Genomic DNA, 22,500 nt, shown 5'->3' on the forward strand with positions numbered 1-22,500 from the left:
AGTGACGGACTTCCTGAAGGGGGGACTGGAAACTAGACATTTCAAAGCCTTTTTCTCAAAACCTAGCCGTACAACCAGGGTTAAAATTTTGCTAATTAGACAAAACCGTCAACATTTTTTCAAAAAGTTCTATCGGACAGTTTTTCAGTTATTATTAATATGGACGAAAATCGACGTTTTCGTCATTTGTGAAAAACCTGTCTGGCAGATTTAACTATTTATTTCTCTACATAATTATTTTTTCTCGCTTTCGGAAATCCTGAAATTTTGAGGTGGGGTTGTACGGCTGGTTTTCGAGAAAAAAGCCTTTGAAGTGTCTAGTTTCCAGTCCCCCCTCCAGGAGCTCGGTCACTATGTTTAGCATTTTCCCCTGATTTGCATTTATTTGTTAGGTAAAATTACATTTTACATCAATTAAAGTGACTAACAATTCAGAAGAGACTTCTTGTTGCTTTAATTTCACAGATTCCAAAACCTTGATCTTTTTCTTCGGAAAACTGTAGTAAGCCACCTTAAGTACGTTTTTATTTTGCTCATTTGTATTTTAAATGAAAGCGTAAAATGAAGGTTAATAAATGTAAAAAAATATTTTAGCCCATCTTTGTATAACATAACAATAGTGTACACATCTCAGTTTGTAATAATGAGCAGTTCTTATTTGTTGACTATATTTTATCAACAGCCCTTTTCACGGTTAGGTCTTTTTTTTGCATTACAATATAATCTAGCCTGTATGTGAGGCAATTTCGGGCTATTTTGAAGTTTTAACCCGAAATTGCCTCACATTCACGTTAGATTATATTGTAATGCAAATGAGAAAGACTAACCGTGAAAAGGGTTATTAGGTAATATTTTAGGAAACATAGGCTGCCTGGTCTTTATTCTAGAGGAAAGAAGATTAAAGCGCAAGGCTATGGTAATGCATAAAGTAACACACAACATAACAGCTTAACAGGGCTATTCTGTACTGTAGAGAGCTCGACTGATAAAAACATGCGGGGGTGTAAACTCTAAATTTGTGCTTCCCCGCCATCACATGGGATCACTAAAAAAAGAGCTTTAGTTACAATGGTGCAAAGACTTGGAATAGTCTACCTGAACATCGTAGCCTAACTGAGTCCCTAAAGTATTTCAAATGTAACACCCGTTCCCTCACTCTGCTTGACAGTAATTAGTTAGATCTTAGTTTTCCAAAATTACTGTATGATAGGCATATTATTATACATCATTTTCTTCCTTTCTAAAATACCGGTATCATGCTTTACATACGATATAAATAGTAGTTTGGCCAGTATTGCATGACATACATGTAAACTAGTCAGAAGACTATTTGTAATTTTCCTGATTAAAAAAGATTGATTGATTGGTTGATTGATTGATTGATTTAGCCCTTATGGTTATTCCAGGCAGCTTCTACTGAATGTTTTTTTGGTTTCATTTGTTGTAAAAAATAATTAAATTATATACCGGTACCGATAAAGGTTGTTGTTGAAATACCATACCATGTAAATTTAAGAAATCTTAGACATCTTAAGAACTTCACAAAAATATATAAGAACATCCAGCCTCAGATCCAAAATTAGACGTTATTTAAAAAAAAAAAGAATGTATTCTTCATTTTGCAAATTGCAACAAATGAAAAGATACGTCAAAATGGAAAAAGAGTGTTTCAAAGTCAATGCAATGCACGACTACTTAATAAAATGGAAGATATTATCGCACCATGTAAATTAACGTTTATATACTGGATCTGCAATAATAAATGTCCATAAAACAAAACAACAGAAATTCCTAATCAGAATAACAATGGTTCTTTTGTTTCCTGCCATTTTAGTCCGAAATATGAAAGTAAACCCCAACTTTAAAACATTTCAACTCTGCTCATTCCACAAAAACTATATCAGACTATTTTTAACGTGTTGAAAAGTGGGGTTCATATCTCTATTAAATGTGAGGATGTTGTGTTTTTTTATAGGGGAAAAAATTGGAAGCATCCCAGTGAACTTCAAGACAGATAACACTTACCGGTATATACAAAGGATGAAAAACAAATGCAACATTGCCATGAACAACAATGACAAAAATAGTTAATTGCACCACATGTAACTAGAGATTCAAGAAATAAGAAGTAGAACTTAAGTAACATGCAAAAGTAACTAAAAAGCTACTCTAGCTAAGAAACAGAATAAAGAACAATGTATAAATAAAGGAAAAAAGTATATTCTGGGAGGCACAAATATAAGGACAATATAACAGATATCCAAACCACATATTATGGTTTTCATGTTTTCTCATTGGACATCAAGATTCATGCATAAAAACAAAACAAATCAACACAAGAACAATTGACCTTATTCATAAATGGCACCTGTTTTATAATTCTTTTGCGCACATGCAAATTAGCCTACCAAGCCTCATTTTAGAGCAAAATTTTTTCAATTCACTGTATGATATCGAGACTCGGTAGGCTAATTTGCACTTGGACAAAAAAATTATAAATTGACCGCCATATATGAATAAGGTCTACAGTTCAGTATAATTCCTATCAGCTACAGTGTCAGTTTGAACAATTTGAGAAGCCATATCAAAACCTCTGAGTCATGCTTTGTGTTTCATTAGGGTATCCAGACACCTTGAAACAATAAATGCACTAGGCTTTTTCATGTGTGTGTCTGGATACCCAGATGAAGCAATATTGCACTCATTCTTGATACATTACATCAAGCATTTTAGAAAAAAAATATCTAAGAAAGATTGTAAAGAGGTATGTGTGTCTATAAATGATGCAACATACAATATTCATATTTTTTCCATTCTGTATTTTGATCCAGAGCTACTCCTCAAGGTCTGAGGAGGAATGGGCCCTTTGCAGGAAAGTGATCACATGGTACAAATCCGCCATACTGGGATGCAAATTGCGCACTGGGACATCTAAACCAAAGCTACTTAATCTAAATTTTCTTTGTTTTAGATGTCCTAGTGGGCAATTTGCATCCCAGTATGGCGGATTTGTACCATGTGATCACTATCCTGCAAAGGGCCCATTAAGATTATCTCCAACTGAGTATCTGAGTGAATCAGCTATGAAAAGCCCAACTACCCCAACTACCCCAACTACCCCAACTACCCCAACTGAGAATTTAGAGGGCTGACAGATGAATTGAAAGCCTTTTACAAGAGTATCTTTATGAGATGAGATCCACATTTCCAAGAAGGCAATAATCTTAAAGGAGAGATCAAGAGTATTTACCATATGATGTAAGATATAAAGATTGGCTGGCAACCTCCTAATATTACAGTGCAAGAATGAAAGTGATTTATGAGACAATTGGAAAGTACAAGAGAGAAGCAAAAATTATGAGGGGTATAAAACTTAGAATTAAGCATTGACTCCTGGGGTTCCCCATTGATGAGTAAAATCGTGTGGCATTAGACAGAGTAAAATCCTAAGTATGGCTGGTTTAGGGGTGAATGGGTTAATGGGACCTAAATCGGCCATACTTAGTATTTTACTCTGTCTAACGCCAGACAATTTTACTCGCTAATGAGGAGCCCCCAGCAGTCAATGGGTTAAATTAATAAGGGTAGGATTGGTGAGATCAGGATCAAAAGCAGTTAAGTTTGGAAGTTTATCAGTGGAAGAGATGAAATCAAGCTGAGGGAATTTCACTAGACAAGTGTGCCATCAATAGAAGAGGAGCTGTGACACTTACAGTGTATGCACCTGTCATTGGCTTCCCCATGGAGTCAAACCCCTCTCCCCACCCCCCCACCCCGGACCAACCAGGGGGATTGTAAAGCCCCTAGGGTAAAGTGTCTCTGGGCTAAAAAACCCCTGAAATCCTCTCACACACAAAGCAGGAAAAACTGACACCTGAAACGCCACGGGACAACCCAGTTGATGAGTAAAATCATCAGGTGTTAGACAGAGCAAAGTTTATCAAGTCTCACTCCCAGGGGTCAAGGGGTTAAATGAGAAAACTATGAAATAAAATATGTTCAAAATGTACAGCATACAGAAGAGCATAAACCATGCTCTGCATCCCACTGAGGGTGACCAGTTGCCTGCTGCTTGAGACGTACAAGTACTTGATCCAAGCAATTGCAGAATACGCCGCAACACCTCACCACTATCGTTTCCCTACGAAGCATTCTTTGAAGAACGAGTCGGAATACTGTACAATAGCGCTTACTATTATTCAATGAAATGCAAATAAGTTGCTAGGTATTCTGCGATAGACCTTGTTCACGATAGCCGCCATGTTAGATTTGCCTTTATCATGCAAATTAGCTACACACTTCTGAGGGGGCAAACAACACAAGTTCGAGAGGTTATAACGAACATCTTAGCCACACAGATGATTTTTTTCACGTTCATCATATGTTTATCACCTAAGTAGTAAAATAGAATTATTACACAAGTTACTTAGACGTTTTTTTAGTCAAAAATGAGCAGATAACGAAGTAGAAAGTCAAAATGTCAGAGGCAATCAAAAGATATAAAACTATTATAAAAGGTACTTAACTCCAAATTTTAAAATGTAATTTTAGCAATGTAAATTCAATATTTCGGCGAGCCGATTTTCCGCAATTTGCCTTTATTCCAATGTTTGCAGCATAACACATGGCTAATTTGCATGACAATTTGAAAACCAACATGGCGGGTATCGTGAATAAGGGCTGTTTAGCCGGATGTCCAAATAAACTTGATACTTAAGATATTGTTGCAGCTTAGGGCGCTCTTGAAAAGTTTGTTCTTCATTTCAGTTAACGATTCGCTAATAAATGTTGGGTTCTCCGATAGGAGACCAAGGTTATCGAGGTTTTTCGAGTATTCACATCACTTACCAAGGGCTCTGTACACTTCATCCCTCGTACTTCGCAATAATGCATGAGCGGTGGGAAATTCGAAATATATGTCTTGGGTTAGATTCGATGATTCGTAGATGTATCCGCAGCAGTGATCTCCACACCGACTAGGCTCGCGACTTTGCAGACCAGATCTGAAGTATCTTCCTTTCAGCCAAAATTCGAGACATTCGCGGCGGCCATATTGCTCCCGGGTCGTTCAGCCACACGTGTTTGTCTCTAACAAATCTTCTTCATGAGCAAATATCCGCTTTAAGACCACTGTTCTCAGAAGAAAGTTCCTTACTTTTAATATATTGTTCCTTGAATGTTTTGAGTGGACTCTCATGTCGTGCATTTAAGAAATTAAGTGAACTTCGCAAAGGAGTCAGCTTCTTGTCGAGTATTTCCTCCAAAATCTCTAGAATAAGCGATATAATTATCTCTAACAAGGACTACAGAGAAAAGTACAACCTAGACAAATCAGTAAATAACACTAAAAAACGAAAGAAAACCTGCAACGGACTAGAAGTCCAAAAGACACGGAGCTCACCATTGCACGTCCGACCTCCATTTTTTGGCTGAGAGTGCAATATGTGCATAAAAACGAGTTGGCAGGGTGGGCCCACCCCCCGTGGCTTGAGACACGAATTCAAATTCGAACGAGGGGAAAAAAACCCCCCCGTTCTTCTTCGAATTCGTGTCTCTCCGCGTCCAAATGTGAACTCGCGTACTTATACCTGAGCCACGGACGTATGGGCACCAAGTCCAAGCAAAATTAAAATAGTGATTTGTTGTTTCCGGTAACAACACAAAAAGGGGCTGACGTACTTCCGGTTAACAAAGGAAGTACATAAGACAGTCGAATCAATGGCACGCTTCTTATTCAGAGAGCCACAGGAGTTAGGTTTGAAATGGTGGCAGAATTTAGATCATGAATTGTTATATTTCCGGTTAACAACGCAAAAGCTGGAAAACCTTCTTTCCGGTTAACAATAACCAAAAGTGACCGGGACGAACTCAGAGAATTTCTCGTCTCGGTCCAGCAACCGAGACGTAGTCATATTGGTCTGAGTTCATTGTCTCATGTAAGCGCAGGAAAAGAAATGTATGGAGGGCGATACGAATTCACGCTGGTCTGAGTTCGTCCCGGTTTCATGTAAATACCCCCTACAAAGGCCAAAAATAGTTCAAAACTGTGAAATGGACATGAAATGGACGTTAAAAAAGAATATTCAGTTAAAGAAAATTAAGGACTTACAAAAAAGTCTGAAGAAATGATCGAGGGGAAACCCAACCGTTCAGAATAAAGAAATACATGTACGCGAGCCTTCATCCGTGCTCCACTGGGTTTAGGTGATCAGGTAGAGGAAGAAGTTTAGATAAATAAAAATGTGAATGAGTGAATGAATGAATGAATAAATAGATAACGATGAGGCACATCCCACGCAAACAACGGCCAGCTGTTGGTATGAACTGTGAAATGGACATGGAATGGCAGTTAACTGGAAAGATCGTCGCAGTTGGATAAGCAACTTGATTAAGCAGTTGCAAGCGAGCAAGCCTGGAAATAAATATTGAATTAATGTACACTGAAGTGCAGCTTATAGACGAATGAGAGAAGGGATCCTGGCATTTGGCTGGACAATTTAAGCAATAGACCAAATCGGCTAATTCAATGTTGGGTGCAAGGGCGTAGCTATGGGGGGAGGGGGGGGGGAAGGGTCCTGGGGTGTCCGTGACCCCCCCTTTGTAAGCCTTTTCTTATGCAAACAACCATATTCAGGTTGCGAAAACGCAAGTACCCTCTGTTTGACACAGTGTGATCCCAACCGGCCATGGTTGGGGCGATCAATGTTGTACCCAATTCAAATTTCCCGTGTTTACGAATCTTTTGTGTATTGTATTTGCATTCTAATGTGGTATTGACATTTAAATTATATGGAACAAAACGATTGATTCCCAAGGGGTATGAATTGGGTACGACATTGAGTTAGCCGATTTGGTCTACTTTCTCTTGTAGACCCTGAAAAATTCAGGTGACTCCAACTGGATTTGAACCCATTGACCTCTGCGATGCCAGTGCAATGCTCAAACAACTGAGCTATGAAGCCACACAGTTGAGAGCTGGTCAATTTGTTGCGTTTGAATCCCGTCGGAGCTACGCCCAGATTTTCAGGTGTCTAAGTACGAGGATCACTTCTCTCATTCGTCTGAGAAATATAAATGGGGGTTAGCTTTCTCTTGAAGTTTGGTAACCGACATTTTTCACTGTGTAAGCTTGCTTTATAGCGGGTGTTAATACACGTTTACAGTGGCCGCATTTGGAAGAAAAATATATTGACTTTAAAAAAATTACAGCATCACAGTTAGTGATGTGGTAGTCTAATGGTTAAGTGCAGGGGTTACTAATCAAACGTTCGAAGGTTCGAGTCCTGCGAGTCCAGATTTTGGGGTTTAGCTTTTACAAAAAAAGGTGTTCATTTCCGATGACACCAATCAAGCTTTCAGTGTCCAAATACTTCACTTGAAGCAAACTGACAATTAAGAATAATCCTTTTATTGAGAGAGAGACTTGTTATGTTTGTTTTCTGAAAGCGGTTCATTTATTGTCAGCCTAAAGCACAACACGTTCAACTTGTTTTGCAGCTTCATCAGTGATTAACAAAATGAATTAGATGACCCTAACCTTCATTTCACTCAGTTTTCTCGTTAAATAATCCTATTTATTAAATTTTCAACCTCGGTCAATGCATTTTTCGTGCTCTGATTGGTTTACTCAATCTCGGATATCAGCTCATATACCTTAGTTTGACCTTATATGGCAAATGATTGCGCTAAGCGTTGCTAAGCTAAAATTATCTTCGCCGGAAGACGAAATTTCTCTCCGAATAAAGCTTGTTGGATGCGAGACTGGTTATAGCCAACTCGGCGCTACGTGCCTCGTTGTTGGCTACTTACCATCTCATATCCGAAGAGCGCTCATGGAATAATTGTTAAATAGTTGCTATATGGGGTGATAGAGTTTTTTACTTGACGTTTGGGCTTTTTCACGGCTTCCAGCAAATTCTAAGCAAAAGGCTAGAATCCAAACAATTGTAATTTATTCTTTTAAACAACCGTGGCCAGGCCCTCGGTTGTTCAAAGGGTGGATAGCGCTATCCAGCGGATATATCACTATCCAACGGATAGAGTGGTTTCAAATGAGTGTCGTAAAACCAAAACCAATGTAATTACTTTGGCCAATCAAAAAGGACGGAGACAATCCAGTAAACCAATCAAAACTGGAAGCAATTACACGTAGCCGACACAAAGCGCGGGAAATTTGTGCACGCGCGAGCCACGATTGGTTTTGGTTTCACTTCTGATTGGTTGAAAAAGTGGCGCGAGAACTTTGAACCAATCACTGAGTGAAGTAATGCAAAACCAAAGTAATTCGCTAATTACTTTCGACACTCAATTGAAAACCGCTCTAAACACTAGCAAAACCAATTCAATTATTCAGTGGATAAAGCTATCCACCCTCCGAACAACTGAGGACAGGCCTGGGTTGCTCAAAGCATGGTTAACGCTAACCAGCATTACCAAGGAAACCATAGGTTTTGACACCTTATAACCAACACTTGGCGCTAACCAGAATTCGAGCGGCCGGCTCCAGGAAGATAACCAAATAACTGCAGAGACACTTGTTTCAACATCCGTTTGATTTTCAGTGTTGAACAGCGATGTTGAAACAGCGATATTGGTCCCTTTCAACCGTGTTGAAGTATGTTGAATCGATGTTGAATGAGTTTAAAAGCGTTTAAACTTTCCTTCAACAAACATTCGTCATTTGTTTTGTTATCGCGAATGTTGAATGAAGTTGAAGCCGTTTGACCCCCTGCAAACTAATTAAGTCTCTCAATGACGTATCATATCCGTATCCATAGTAACAACCGCTGATGCATTCTGGGACTGAATACCAGGCCTCTCATGAAGCTTTGCTTGATGTGTTGAAAGCGTTTGTCCACCCCAGCAGTCAACATCGGTGAACATCGTTTAACAAAATCGAATGGATGTTAAAGCAAATCTAGGGTTTCCCGGGCCATTATCGAAACAAATGCTTCCATAGAAAGGCCAGCGGTAGCTGGCAACAAACAGGCAATGTTGCCTTGTCTTCCAATACTATTATCTTTTATTATCTGTAATTTCAGTGTAGCAAATAGTTGTTGCCATAAAACGATTGAAAACCGTGACATGCGTTCCCTATGGTAACTTGCCCTCTCCCTTTGGCAAATTTCCTTTTGGTGCCACGTTCCTTCTGCAACGTTTTGGGTTACCAAGGTGAACATGTGCTCGTTCATTCATTGGTTCATTCAGCGAATCATTCATTCCATCACTGATTTATTGGTTTAATTAGTAGTTAAACAAGTGGAAGTATGATTCAATAACTACTTCATTAACGATTTGAGTCGAACACATCATTTGTTTCGTCCTAGAATGATTAGAAATCCAGAACACAAACGAGCCATCATAATACATTCTCAAGTGAAGCTATGATTCTCGCAGTTATGAACGCAATTTTCGCAATTGCTTAAAGAAGCCTAAAAAATTTAGGACTTCAACGGGGTTTGAACCCGTGACCTCGCGATACCGGTGCGACGCTCTACCCAACTGAGCTATGAAGCCACTGACGTTGAGAGCTGGTCATTTGTGGGTTCCAATGTTCCCTTCATAGCTCAGTTGGTTAGAGCGTCGCACCGGTATCGCGAGGTCACGAGTTCAAACCCCGTTGAAGTCCTGAATATTTCAGGCTTCTTTACGCAATTCAGCAAAAATTGCGTTCATAACTGCGATGATTATAGCTTCACTTGATTTCATATCCGCAGTTCATATATGATCCATTTCATATATCATTTCATCGATAATACATTCTATTACATTCTTTGTAGATTGTATGGAGAACATTCCGTGGTGAGCGCTAGAAAAACGTGTTGGTATTCCTATTGGTGCTTTTCAGGTTACGTCATCGTCACCATGTTAGTGGGCGAAAACCAAAGATCTCTCAGCTCTTTTTGTTCGTCTTAGAGCAATAGCACATTACATAATTGTAATGGTCGGTTATAGGTTCACAAGAATTCATTACAGCAGCAACAATTTAATTTCATCTGGACTGCATACAAAATGATGCTGAGCTGGCGGAAAGACACAGGAACCTCGCCCCCTTGAGCCTACTGCGCACCCACAAGAAAATGTGTTACAGGGAAACCACCAAATTTCTTCGCAACAATACTCCATTTAAGGGCCGATTTACAAAGTACGATTTTTGTCGCATGCGACAAGCTCACGACAGGCCTACGACATGACTTACGATTGTCGCAACTTTTTAAAAAATGTTTTAACATGCTACGACATTTTTCTGACGTACACACAATCGTAAATCATGTCGTGGGCCTGTCGTAAGCCGTTGTCGCATGCCACAAAAATCGTACCGTGTAAATCGGCCCTAAGAAACGAGGAAGACGTGTGTTTGGCTGAACATATTTGGCATTCATGTTTTCAAGTGCAAGGATGAAGCAGTCGCAGGCTAAGCTGTCCACAATGCTGTCTAAATACGTGTGAAATTCATCCAGATCCAAATCGTAGTCATCATTTTCTCTGCCAAAAAGAATAAGAGGTATCAGGGTGAATCAGAATTGCCAAAAAATTAATTAATTCACTGTCTGGAAGGAAAATTTCAAAACTGAGTGATGAACTATTCCCATTAAGGCAATAAACATTTGTTCAAGTAATGCATTTTTTTGGAAATTGATTTCCAAACACACGTGTTTGTATATCCTAACACGTTTGTTTGGATATCTAATCACGCGTGTTTGGATCTGTTCTTTACCGGGTATCTAGGGGCATCCATGTGACCCAAATGAGGCCACACAATTATTTAACTACCTCATGCATTATTAACGATTTGAGAGACCAAAATATGACATTTTATTCAAAAACTGTGGGATACAACCTGTTCCCCAACATTCTCATTACAACTTAAAGGTTTGTTGTAAAGGATCCAAAATGTAGACTCTCTTCCCCATCCTGCAGCCTTCATTATAGTGTACTATGACGTGTTGTTAGCATATGCTGCTGATGTAGATGCAGCACATGTACTATGTGCTCCATAAACAGCTACATTTTATACCTGATCTTGAAAGATAAAAACTTTTATCCATCTACCAACCGAGTCCTTGTGTACTGGTTTAAACGGTTTAACATATTAACGGTTCAAACTACAACTGATCCTCACCATTACGCATATGTTCTGTTTTCTTAACGGTATCAGGGTTTAAGGCATCTTACAATACATAGGGAACTATCTGAAGAGTATGCTTTAAAAACTGGTGGTTCCTGGTGCTTTCCAGGATTAGATGTTAATATCAGAAAAAAAAACACGATTATCAGTCATACCACTGTCACTAATTTTAAGACCTTTTAAGGCAGTGAATTGTGACAAAGTTGTCTAAAGGTAACATGAGAACAATAACACATTTGAGGGTAGGGTCCTTGAGACTCATATCTTTGTTATCATTCGGTGATTCTATGCACTGTAGCACATCATCATTGTTCCATACATCTCTTGATAACGAGGGAATGTGGGCCTTGACTCGAATAAACCTTTTAAGAATCTTGTCACTTGAGGGTGATGGCTAAATGAGTGTCCTCCTGGTAGCAAAACCACAGTGGAGAAAGAACGCCTTGCAGTGTGAATATCCATCCTTGTACAATGTGTAAAGAAAAATCAATACCATTTGCTGCAGTAGCTGTAACGGGATTAACTTCAAACACCATCAGGGGGCATGTAAGAAGCTGGAGTTGTTTGTGAAGTAGGTGCAGTATTTCTGCATGTGCTGGTAAAAACAATGTTTGAGCCTTCCTGGGTAGCCTGCGAACGCAGACGTATTTCCGGCGGTCGTTTCTCTCCCCTCTCTCCCCGGGAGAGAAACGACCGCCGGAAATACGTCTGCGTTCGCAGGCTACTTCCTGGGTAACAACAGAGGAAAAGTCAATTAACATGGACATAAGTCAAGTCTGAATTGGCCAGTTGGGAACAAATAATATGCCAGTTGCTTCTTCACTGTATATTTATGGAGGATTCTTTGAATAATACAGAAAGGTGGGAATGCATAAAAAAATGAATTAATTCCATGAGATGTCAAAAGCATTGACTGCAAAGGCTCCAGGATCAGGCCTACATGAAACACATTTCTCGATGTGAAAATTATGTCTAGAGGCAAATAGATTGATATTCAGACCCATGCAGAGGGACCTATCAAGAGACCACTCTGTTTCCTTCCTCGATAACCTGGATTCTTTATCAGCTTCAGTATTTGATTTCCCAGGAGTATGTGCAACTGGGGGCCAAACTTTGTGCTAGATAACCATCCCCATATTTCCTTCAGTATTGTTTGCAAAGGAAAGAAGATGCAACAACTGTTGTGTTACCAACCATGAGATACAATATTTTTACAACATTGCTGATGCATGCATTACAGTCATCCGCTGCAAGCCAAGTATCATCTAGATATGCAACTGTGACATGACCTTGTTTCCTTAGGTGTGAAAACACAGGCTTCAACAATTTGGTAAATTTTCTTGGTCATTGTGCCAGGCTATCATGAAAAACATCTAAACTTATACAACTGCCCCTTCCAGAAAATTTCAGATGTATTTTATATAAAATGGGTGTATTGAGACAGAGTAATATGCATCCTTGAGACCAATGGATGCCATATAACAATCTGGTTTCATAAGGCATACAGCGTTCCATCTAGTGTACATTTTTAAATGATGGCGTGTGATTATTTCATTGAGTGACTTAAGATTTAAAATCATGTGATGGGTTCCATCCTTTTTAAAACATGTAAAGTTGGCGGAAATATACTCCCCATCTTCGTGATCATAATAATGATAATAATAATAATAATAATAATAATAATAATAATAATAATAAATTATAACCTTTTTATGCAGTAGCTAAATGTGATTTCTGACTCATTCACCAGACTCTGTTTGAGCCTCTGAGAGGTTAGCATGAATTAAAGCCCTATTTTGACAGAGATTAGAATAAAATTCAATTTCTTGATCAGACACTGTTTCCAGAATTTCTGGGTCTGAAGTTTGCCATTGTAAATAATGGTTGGCTATATTGCCTGAATCTTTCATTCAAATAATGGAGTCAAATTCCTGCCTTACCTCAACCAAGTCAAATCTGTTTGACAGGGTATTTACTGTATTTTACTGTATTTAATATTTCTGATCTGATGGATCCGTTCTTTTCTTGGAGTAGTTCTGATTGTACTTTCTGAAGTTGTGGTTCGTGTAGGGATGGCTCCTCCCTAAAAAAGGATTCTTACTGCCCGTTCGACAATTGGGTTGGGCTTGCAGTTATGCCCTTTGCAGGTAGCTGAACTACTCGCCGTACCACTGATCTTATTTGAAGATGGGTGTAATTAGTCCCCAAATAACAGCTTGGTCACTGGGACGCGCGACGCACATAACGTGGCATCATCCTTGTTCGGTCAGGTTCGGCTTTATGGCATCCGGCTTCGCCTTCTGTGATATTTTGAAACTGATATGACCCAAGGGAGCAATGGCATTTGCATTCATTCTTATAAGCTCTTCGGTGTCAGGGGATTTATTCTTCCCGCAAGCTTTCAACAGTAAATCTGTTGTTTTTGCAAAAATATATGCCATCTCGGTCACAGTGGACTGTAGGGCTGACAGCTTGAGGTCTTTGCCTCGTTTTTGTAGCCATATGATCAAGTCGCTTTCAGAACTCAGGATTTACTCTTGAAGTTATCAGTTTGTTGCAGTTGCTTGGCCTAAGATATTTTCCAGATACTCTTTTCAGCTGTTCTTCGTTCAGTTTGTTCAACCAGCGAGATTGGATAATCTTTAAAAGACTGTCAGCTATTGCTGGGTCAGTCTTTTCCTCACCATGCATTAGCTTTGCTATGTCATCATGGAGAGGGTCACTTTCATCGAGCTTGTGCTTCTTACTACAGTCGCCCAGCAGTTCTTCAAGATCTGGATCCATTCTTTCTTGATTTTGTTTGGCAGATTCTGCTGTTTTGGGGTCCTGCGTTTCCTCTGAACAAGTTGACGAGAAAGGTGGGAATGCATAAAAAAATGAATTAATTCCATGAGATGTCAAAAGCATTGACTGCAAAGGCTCCAGGATCAGGCCTACATGAAACACATTTCTCGATGTGAAAATTATGTCTAGAGGCAAATAGATTGATATTCAGACCCATGCAGAGGGACCTATCAAGAGACCACTCTGTTTCCTTCCTCGATAACCTGGATTCTTTATCAGCTTCAGTATTTGATTTCCCAGGAGTATGTGCAACTGGGGGCCAAACTTTGTGCTAGATAACCATCCCCATATTTCCTTCAGTATTGTTTGCAAAGGAAAGAAGATGCAACAACTGTTGTGTTACCAACCATGAGATACAATATTTTTACAACATTGCTGATGCATGCATTACAGTCATCCGCTGCAAGCCAAGTATCATCTAGATATGCAACTGTGACATGACCTTGTTTCCTTAGGTGTGAAAACACAGGCTTCAACAATTTGGTAAATTTTCTTGGTCATTGTGCCAGGCTATCATGAAAAACATCTAAACTTATACAACTGCCCCTTCCAGAAAATTTCAGATGTATTTTATATAAAATGGGTGTATTGAGACAGAGTAATATGCATCCTTGAGACCAATGGATGCCATATAACAATCTGGTTTCATAAGGCATACAGCGTTCCATCTAGTGTACATTTTTAAATGATGGCGTGTGATTATTTCATTGAGTGACTTAAGATTTAAAATCATGTGATGGGTTCCATCCTTTTTAAAACATGTAAAGTTGGCGGAAATATACTCCCCATCTTCGTGATCATAATAATGATAATAATAATAATAATAATAATAATAATAATAATAATAATAATAATAAATTATAACCTTTTTATGCAGTAGCTAAATGTGATTTCTGACTCATTCACCAGACTCTGTTTGAGCCTCTGAGAGGTTAGCATGAATTAAAGCCCTATTTTGACAGAGATTAGAATAAAATTCAATTTCTTGATCAGACACTGTTTCCAGAATTTCTGGGTCTGAAGTTTGCCATTGTAAATAATGGTTGGCTATATTGCCTGAATCTTTCATTCAAATAATGGAGTCAAATTCCTGCCTTACCTCAACCAAGTCAAATCTGTTTGACAGGGTATTTACTGTATTTTACTGTATTTAATATTTCTGATCTGATGGATCCGTTCTTTTCTTGGAGTAGTTCTGATTGTACTTTCTGAAGTTGTGGTTCGTGTAGGGATGGCTCCTCCCTAAAAAAGGATTCTTACTGCCCGTTCGACAATTGGGTTGGGCTTGCAGTTATGCCCTTTGCAGGTAGCTGAACTACTCGCCGTACCACTGATCTTATTTGAAGATGGGTGTAATTAGTCCCCAAATAACAGCTTGGTCACTGGGACGCGCGACGCACATAACGTGGCATCATCCTTGTTCGGTCAGGTTCGGCTTTATGGCATCCGGCTTCGCCTTCTGTGATATTTTGAAACTGATATGACCCAAGGGAGCAATGGCATTTGCATTCATTCTTATAAGCTCTTCGGTGTCAGGGGATTTATTCTTCCCGCAAGCTTTCAACAGTAAATCTGTTGTTTTTGCAAAAATATATGCCATCTCGGTCACAGTGGACTGTAGGGCTGACAGCTTGAGGTCTTTGCCTCGTTTTTGTAGCCATATGATCAAGTCGCTTTCAGAACTCAGGATTTACTCTTGAAGTTATCAGTTTGTTGCAGTTGCTTGGCCTAAGATATTTTCCAGATACTCTTTTCAGCTGTTCTTCGTTCAGTTTGTTCAACCAGCGAGATTGGATAATCTTTAAAAGACTGTCAGCTATTGCTGGGTCAGTCTTTTCCTCACCATGCATTAGCTTTGCTATGTCATCATGGAGAGGGTCACTTTCATCGAGCTTGTGCTTCTTACTACAGTCGCCCAGCAGTTCTTCAAGATCTGGATCCATTCTTTCTTGATTTTGTTTGGCAGATTCTGCTGTTTTGGGGTCCTGCGTTTCCTCTGAACAAGTTGACGCCTTTGCCGAGGAGCGATTCGCTCATCTTTGTCATTGATGCTAAAAGAGCCATCAGCTCGTTGCACTGCGAGGGAGCCGTATTTTTCCCTGATTCAGAAATTTGGGGCCTCTTTATCTTCCCTCAAAAGGGCGTCTTCTTTGTTTTCCATACAGGCTGCCATATGGTAGAAAAAATACGAAAATATCTCCGTAATTCAAGACTTTGACTTGAAGCTTTAGTTTCTCGCACTTTATCTCACGTGACTTCGTAGTGACGTAGACCAATGACGAAATAAAATCGTGGTTGGTTTTGTGAAAACATGCTAGCACTGTTGATATGTTAGTAAGGCTACGAGTACACCCAAGTTGCATGCCTATATTTATGTATTCAATCATGAGACTTTAAGGCCGTAGTTCAGCCATGTGCTCGGTGTAAAATGGCGACTATTTATTAAATCGTTTTGTTGTGTTCAATCTTCGCCTGAATTCTCCAATCAGGTAAATCAACAAACATCTCCCAATGCTTTCTACCTGGATCTGCAGAGTGGATTGTAATGAACTTTTCTAAGACGTGGGGATCCCCTGTTTCAATTTTGGTTGTGCACCTATCAATGTTAAGCCCCAAGGGGAAAGGGGGGGGGGGGGGGGTCGGGCATGGGGGTGGGGATTTTGACATTTTCTGAAAAAATGAGTCAAATTCCCCACACTCGCGACAACATAATTGGCCAAAAGTATCAAAAGCCCCACTCTGGGGCCAGTGAAGGTGGCCAGAATGATACCCTTCAGACGTTGCTGCACACAATAAGAGTGCAATGTATGTACCACTCACCTTTCGTTCAGCCACCTCTCACGTGTGAAGTTCATTCGAACGCCTTATGGGTTTTTTCCAAGATAACGGAGTTATTTTCAAGCAAACTTGTTCCCACGGCCTTTGTCCTCGCTACTTGGGGAGGAAAACCCTCGGGAACAAAATTGATTTCCAAGCCCTCTTCATTATCCAAGATGGTGGCCATGTCAAATTCCTCACCCTGGGGATATGTCGTACAATCAAAATCCCCACCCTGGAGACAGACCTCACAGTCAAAGCCCCTCGGGTAGCCAGACCCCCCTTCCCCCACCCCAACCTGGGGCTTAACATTGATAGGTGCATTAGGGTATGCTTGGAAACAATGCTTTACCGCCCTTGACCTTCATACACCCTTAGCCAGGTCACAGTTTGCTTATACACTGCAAAGCGGGTCTGCTAGAACCTTGCTACTTGATACTCTGTTCCCGCCGAAGCAGCATGGGAGAGATAAATCGGCCTCTAGACCGTATGTGACAAACCTCTTTTCTAGTCCCTTTCTCTTTAGCGCATATTTTTGTCGGTCAGTATAAATGCAGACTGAGGCCTAAATTGTCCCATTGTTTGAAAATCGTTCCAATAATGTGTGTTCCACTTTAAAAATCCGTACTGTTTCATTTTTTTAGCTCGACATCTCGGACATTTTTCCTTTCCTCCAATTTTCCACAGCGGCCTCTCTCTTTTCAAACTTGTATTCATGCAGATGTTATGAGGACACACTGGCCCTCAATATATCCACGCCAGACTAAACTGAAGGTTTTCACAGTGATGTCATCACATCGCAAGGTGTTTTTACGTAACGCACAGACCTGACAATTGGAGAAGTGATTAACTAGTATGAATTTGTCTCCTACAACATCCAAACTTTTTTTCATTGAACGGTTTCGATTTTATTTTTTTGTTGCGTGACAGTGAAAACGATCTGTAGCAGAAATCCCCGCCATGCCGAACAACCGAAAGGTTGGAACACGTGCGAACAAAGCAACTGGTGACGCGTCTTCACTTGTATCATATGACAATCGACAGTTTTGACCCCGGAGTAGGGACTCCCATATATCGTAGGGCGGGGATCATCGTCGGAAATTTTCAAAAATACCACAAAAGATACCGAAGTCTCATTAAGGTGGGCGTGGGAAAATATGATTTTTACCCCAAAAAGATACCAGCTGAAAATAAACAAATTTAATTTTTAAGCATTTTTAATAGTTCCAGAGACGTCAACTTCAAACACCTTCTGCTTGAAAAGTTTAGAAAAGCATTGTCATAATTCTCAGATCTATTTATTTCAAGAACAGCAACGATACGCTAAAAAGATACCCACTTAGACTTTGGTGGTCCAGAAACCTTTTAGACACCCTAAAAGATACCAGATCCCGGATTTTGACCCCTAGAAGATACGACGATCATTGAAGACTCACTTTTTTGAAAAGGCATTTTCAGCTTAAACTATTTCTTAATTTTAGCCATAAGTTTTTTATTCTATATATCATCATTTTATTATTATTATTATTATTATTATTATTATTATTATTATTAGGATAGCGCATTTTAATATATTTATATGGATATTTGCGCCTTGTAAGCTCCTAAATCAATTAATCGTTGCCAACTGGAGTACCCCCCCCCCCCCCCAACCCCCCGGGGTCTTTCATTCTATATTTTTACTCCAAAACCGCTCGTACCAATTTACCTTCTGGATACCATTGTAGGACGCGAACGAGATGGAATGATCGAGAAAGACTTAAAAGAGAGCAAACTTATATTTTGAGGTGACATTTCAGTCGCCGTCGACTACTATTTCGACTACTGATCGTCGACTACTAACAACCGCTTGAGCATGCGCATTCAAAAATTTAGCAACTTCCTTGTATCAAATAAAAGCAGTTGATGCCTGTCTAATTTGATATGCTTTTCAGCGGGATTGAGTAAATAAAGAAACAATGAGTATCAAATCTTTGTTGTATTTTGTTAGCGGTAGCTTTCACTCACGATCGCGATAATTGACTCTTCTTAGGCCCCGGGTCTTGGTTCCGTCACTAGTCTCTATGACATGAGCTTCTATGGCACCTAGTTTTATTTCGCGCAGACTGGCAAAAAGGCAAGGACGTTCTCATTGTAAACAACAGATGCTTAGTAGCAATGCGACTTTTCATCGTCCTCAGAGGGTTCATCATGCGAATCATTTGAAGCGATCGAGCAAACAGATCAAAAGAAAAGTTAACGGTGTCTACTTCAGATTTTATCGCCTAGGCATGTTTCAGTGATCGATCACGCATTAAATGTCACTACGTTCCATAAATTCCGAATTACAAGCCAACCTCACTATTGATTTTTTTTTGTAATTAGTTTTCCTTTCCCATTGTAACAACGACCGATACGTCAAATATCAATGGTCAACAACTTCAATTTCCCTTTTGGAATGTCACGCACAGCACGCGAAGAAATATTCACGACACATTCCGTGCCGTAGAATTTTCACCAATAATGTTACGAACCAGAAGCAAAAAGTTCCAGGTAAGAAAAGTCTTGCACGCATTAAACGTTTTGATATGCTCATTGGCAAGACGTAGCTAATTCACGGTGACACCAAAGTGAAATTGAATCTCATGAGGACGAAATTTATTTTCGGGAACAAGCCGGACACACTTACACTGAGTGCACGGTCAATATCAATTGTTCGCAAAAGTTCTTAAAACAGCAATTGCTCTCAAAATAATTTTATTTCCGAACTGGAAACACGCCGCTGCTGGTCTTCAATACAGACCCAATATTAGTTACTCATTCATTTGGTGACGGCTCATTTGTCAAGCCCTTTTCAATCAAGCAGTTGTTTGTAACATGTTGTAATGAGTCACCATCGATTGACGTCGCTTGAAAAAGTTAGCAGGTTAAAGTTGGGACTGCTTGTGACAGGAACCTGTAAATCTGGGTACGAGTACGACTGCGCGAACAAGATTAGTTTTGAGCACGCGCCGGGAAAGTTTCAAGTGCAGTCTTATCAAAAGATTGCTCATATCAATCTTATCATATTGACTCATTTCCCACGAATATGACCTGCGCGAGTAGAAAAGGCTTAGGTTGAATTGCGGCTTCCTTGTTCACTGTGAAGCTCAGGAAATGGCCCCCCAAAACAGTAACAATGAATTATAGAGTCGCACGAATTTCGAACAAACCTGAAAAAATATGAAATTTAGATATAGGCGCTCAGTAGCAATCAGGGTTATTGCCTACCGTCCGTCAAGCTGGACTTAACTGTATAATGATTGTAAATCGAGGGTGGCTGGTTGATTATTGTTCGAAAATCCGCAATCAAACTTGGCTGGAAACGATTTGTCCAAAATCCTACTTGGGGTTACCGCCCTGAATGATAAGAATCAGTATACACGTTGTCTCATTTGTACGTCATTGTATCATTTTTTGGCGTCATCTTAATTTGCCTCTTAAAGACCTTAAACGATGTAAAAGTCGACAACAGTTTGCCACATCAAGTAGGCCTATAAAGAAGTAAAGCGCATGCTCAAATGTATGTCACGGGAAGCAACAATTCTAGTCGTTGAAGACGAGTTATTCGATTGGCCTGAAACAAATACTATGCTTATTTCGCTTCCACTACTCGTTCCAGTCTGGTAACGTGTTTATTTAAGTATCGTGAGGACCCATTTAGAAAAATGCCACCTCCGAATTTGAAGAATTACATTAGCTTACACACGATAATTAGAAGTCCTAACTATGTCTGATATGGCAGTACCTTCTATCTCCTCTAGGATAACTTAACATACAAAACAGAGCTCTCCCTCTGAGAACTGTAGGTCTCAATGTCCAGTGATCGTGGTATACTTTGTTACAGAAATAACGTTCTTCTGTATCATTCGAATTATCATTATTTTTCATTTTGTCCATCAAGACTATTATCAAATTTTGTACCTTTCACTTTGCAGTCTAAGAAGCCTTAAAATGAATAACATAAATAATTTTTTAGGTCCAACGACCATGTACGACTTGTCTCGGTTTAGTCCCTTTTCTGGTGTCTAACTGATTAAGGCAAACTCTTAAGGCGATTGATTTAAAAAAACAATATAAATCCACGTTTCACACGCAGCGCTCTCGCTGAAGTGCCTCTCTTGAAGATGTCGTATTTGCTGCAGAAGTGACTCCGCAGACAAACACCTTAATATTCTGATCGCACCATTTTTTCCTGTTGCTCAAAAATGAATGACTGATCAAATTTCCTTCTCTTTTCGAAGTCTTTGAACTCCAGTTTATTTCATACTTCTAAATTTTGTGGGAAAAATCTTGAAGATGGTATTTTCAAGTGTGTACGCTAACATTAAGGATTCCACTTTTACAACTTAACGAATGTTACCCAAGTGTTGTTTTTGATATTCTTCAGTACCGAAAGAATAGAACCCCGGACTGACCTGAATATAGTATCAGAATTTACGCAAACCTGGACGATTACAGACATTCCGGAGAGAGGAAAAGGTTACAGTTCTTTTGAGTTATCTTTAGTGAAGTGTGCACGCGAATTGAAGAAGAACAAGAACTGAAAGCTTACGAGACATTGTTTGAGTCATAAAAAACGCCAATGTTAGCTTTTCGTATTTAAAGGTGTTTACACTGACTGGGAATCTTTGCTGTTACCAGATCGCAATTCTTTTCTAAAGAAAGAAGAAACCATCTTTCATCAAGATCGAACCAAAGGTAAGGAAACACTTATCCAAAGGAGTATTTTTCAGTCGCGAAAGAAAGATTCTCCAGTGCATAACTCAAAAGAACAGACTATATAATACATTCAATATGTATTTCTAAAGCGGCTCAAGAGCAAAACTTCATGTAGTTTAATACGTCGTGAATGCTATGGAGCACTATCATGCTGAATGTATTGAGATAGCCACAAATTAACGAAAATCGACAGAATTGACTGTTAAATTCATTTTGCTAATTGCTAATTAAATATATGTCAACTCGGTAGCTAAAAAACAATCAGAGTTGCTGGCATGGTAACGTAATGAAAGGTCTACCTTGACATCATACACTGCATCAATATTTCTATGACATGGGCTGCCTTCGCAGTGTACGTTTTTTAACACTGTTTTCGTGACTGACGTCTTTGTCGCTAGTGTTGCATTCCTGTGGAAAGGACCATAAAAAACTGAATCACCTTTTAGATATTGCACGACACGTCGCTTCAACCATACACAAAAATAACTGCGAAGATAATCAATATCGAAAAGCTAAGTTTGATAGTGTCAAGAGATTTATTTAGATCAACCAGGGGCCATTAACCAACCCAAGTGATATCTAACCCACTCAATGGTCAATTCCACGTATTTTGCCTAATACTTAAAAAATAAAAAAATGTGCAAAGCTGCGGTTATTAAAGTTGTTTTTACCAGGCGATTGCTTTAACTTTCATCCAAGAGGAGCTGGTTCTGAATGTCAATATTTACAGGAATTGCAGTTACCATTTATTTCCTGTTGCAAGTTTCTGAAAAAAATAAATAAAAAGTGCCACTTTACCATAATTGCTTGTGATCTCGCAATCTGATTGAAGTGATTTGCCGTTGTCGTACAAAAAAGTACCCAAAACCGTTATGTCAAAGGAGGAAAAGTAGGTTTCATGGTTACAGAGTTCAAAACTGACTCCTTGCCCGCAGCTTTCTTCATGACCTTACGTTGACTCTCTGTTGACC

At 39.4% G+C, this 22,500-nt stretch overlaps 3 long non-coding RNA genes across 16 annotated transcripts in view; 1 reads left to right on the forward strand and 2 right to left on the reverse strand.

Moving 5' to 3' along the window:
- The window catches only part of LOC138022877 (uncharacterized), a 39,364-nt gene extending 33,763 nt beyond the window's left edge, over nucleotides 1-5,601 (reverse strand). For 6 of the 9 annotated variants that reach the window (XR_011126660.1, XR_011126663.1, XR_011126664.1 and 3 more), the window contains exon 1: nucleotides 4,849-5,601. This is a non-coding gene — a long non-coding RNA (uncharacterized lncRNA). The remainder of the gene's footprint in view (nucleotides 1-4,848) is intronic. The other 3 variants (XR_011126657.1, XR_011126658.1, XR_011126659.1) reach the window with 3 other exon arrangements.
- Nucleotides 5,602-9,052: 3,451 nt separating this feature from the next.
- LOC138022898 (uncharacterized) overlaps nucleotides 9,053-22,500 on the reverse strand; it is a 55,139-nt gene continuing 41,691 nt past the window's right edge. For 4 of the 6 annotated variants that reach the window (XR_011126672.1, XR_011126668.1, XR_011126671.1 and 1 more), the window contains 3 exons: nucleotides 22,201-22,295; nucleotides 21,829-21,937; nucleotides 9,053-10,485 (listed from right to left, as the gene is read on the reverse strand). This is a non-coding gene — a long non-coding RNA (uncharacterized lncRNA). Of the gene's footprint in view, nucleotides 10,486-21,828; nucleotides 21,938-22,200; nucleotides 22,296-22,451 lie in introns of all 6 variants that reach the window. The other 2 variants (XR_011126673.1, XR_011126670.1) reach the window with 2 other exon arrangements.
- Nucleotides 20,900-22,500, forward strand: part of LOC138022899 (uncharacterized) — a 4,289-nt gene continuing 2,688 nt past the window's right edge. Inside the window, exon 1 of the long non-coding RNA XR_011126674.1 lies at nucleotides 20,900-21,508. This is a non-coding gene — a long non-coding RNA (uncharacterized lncRNA). The remainder of the gene's footprint in view (nucleotides 21,509-22,500) is intronic.

The sequence above is a fragment of the Montipora capricornis genome, chromosome 11 (assembly GCF_036669925.1).
Source record: "Montipora capricornis isolate CH-2021 chromosome 11, ASM3666992v2, whole genome shotgun sequence".
Classification (NCBI taxonomy): domain Eukaryota; kingdom Metazoa; phylum Cnidaria; class Anthozoa; order Scleractinia; family Acroporidae; genus Montipora; species Montipora capricornis.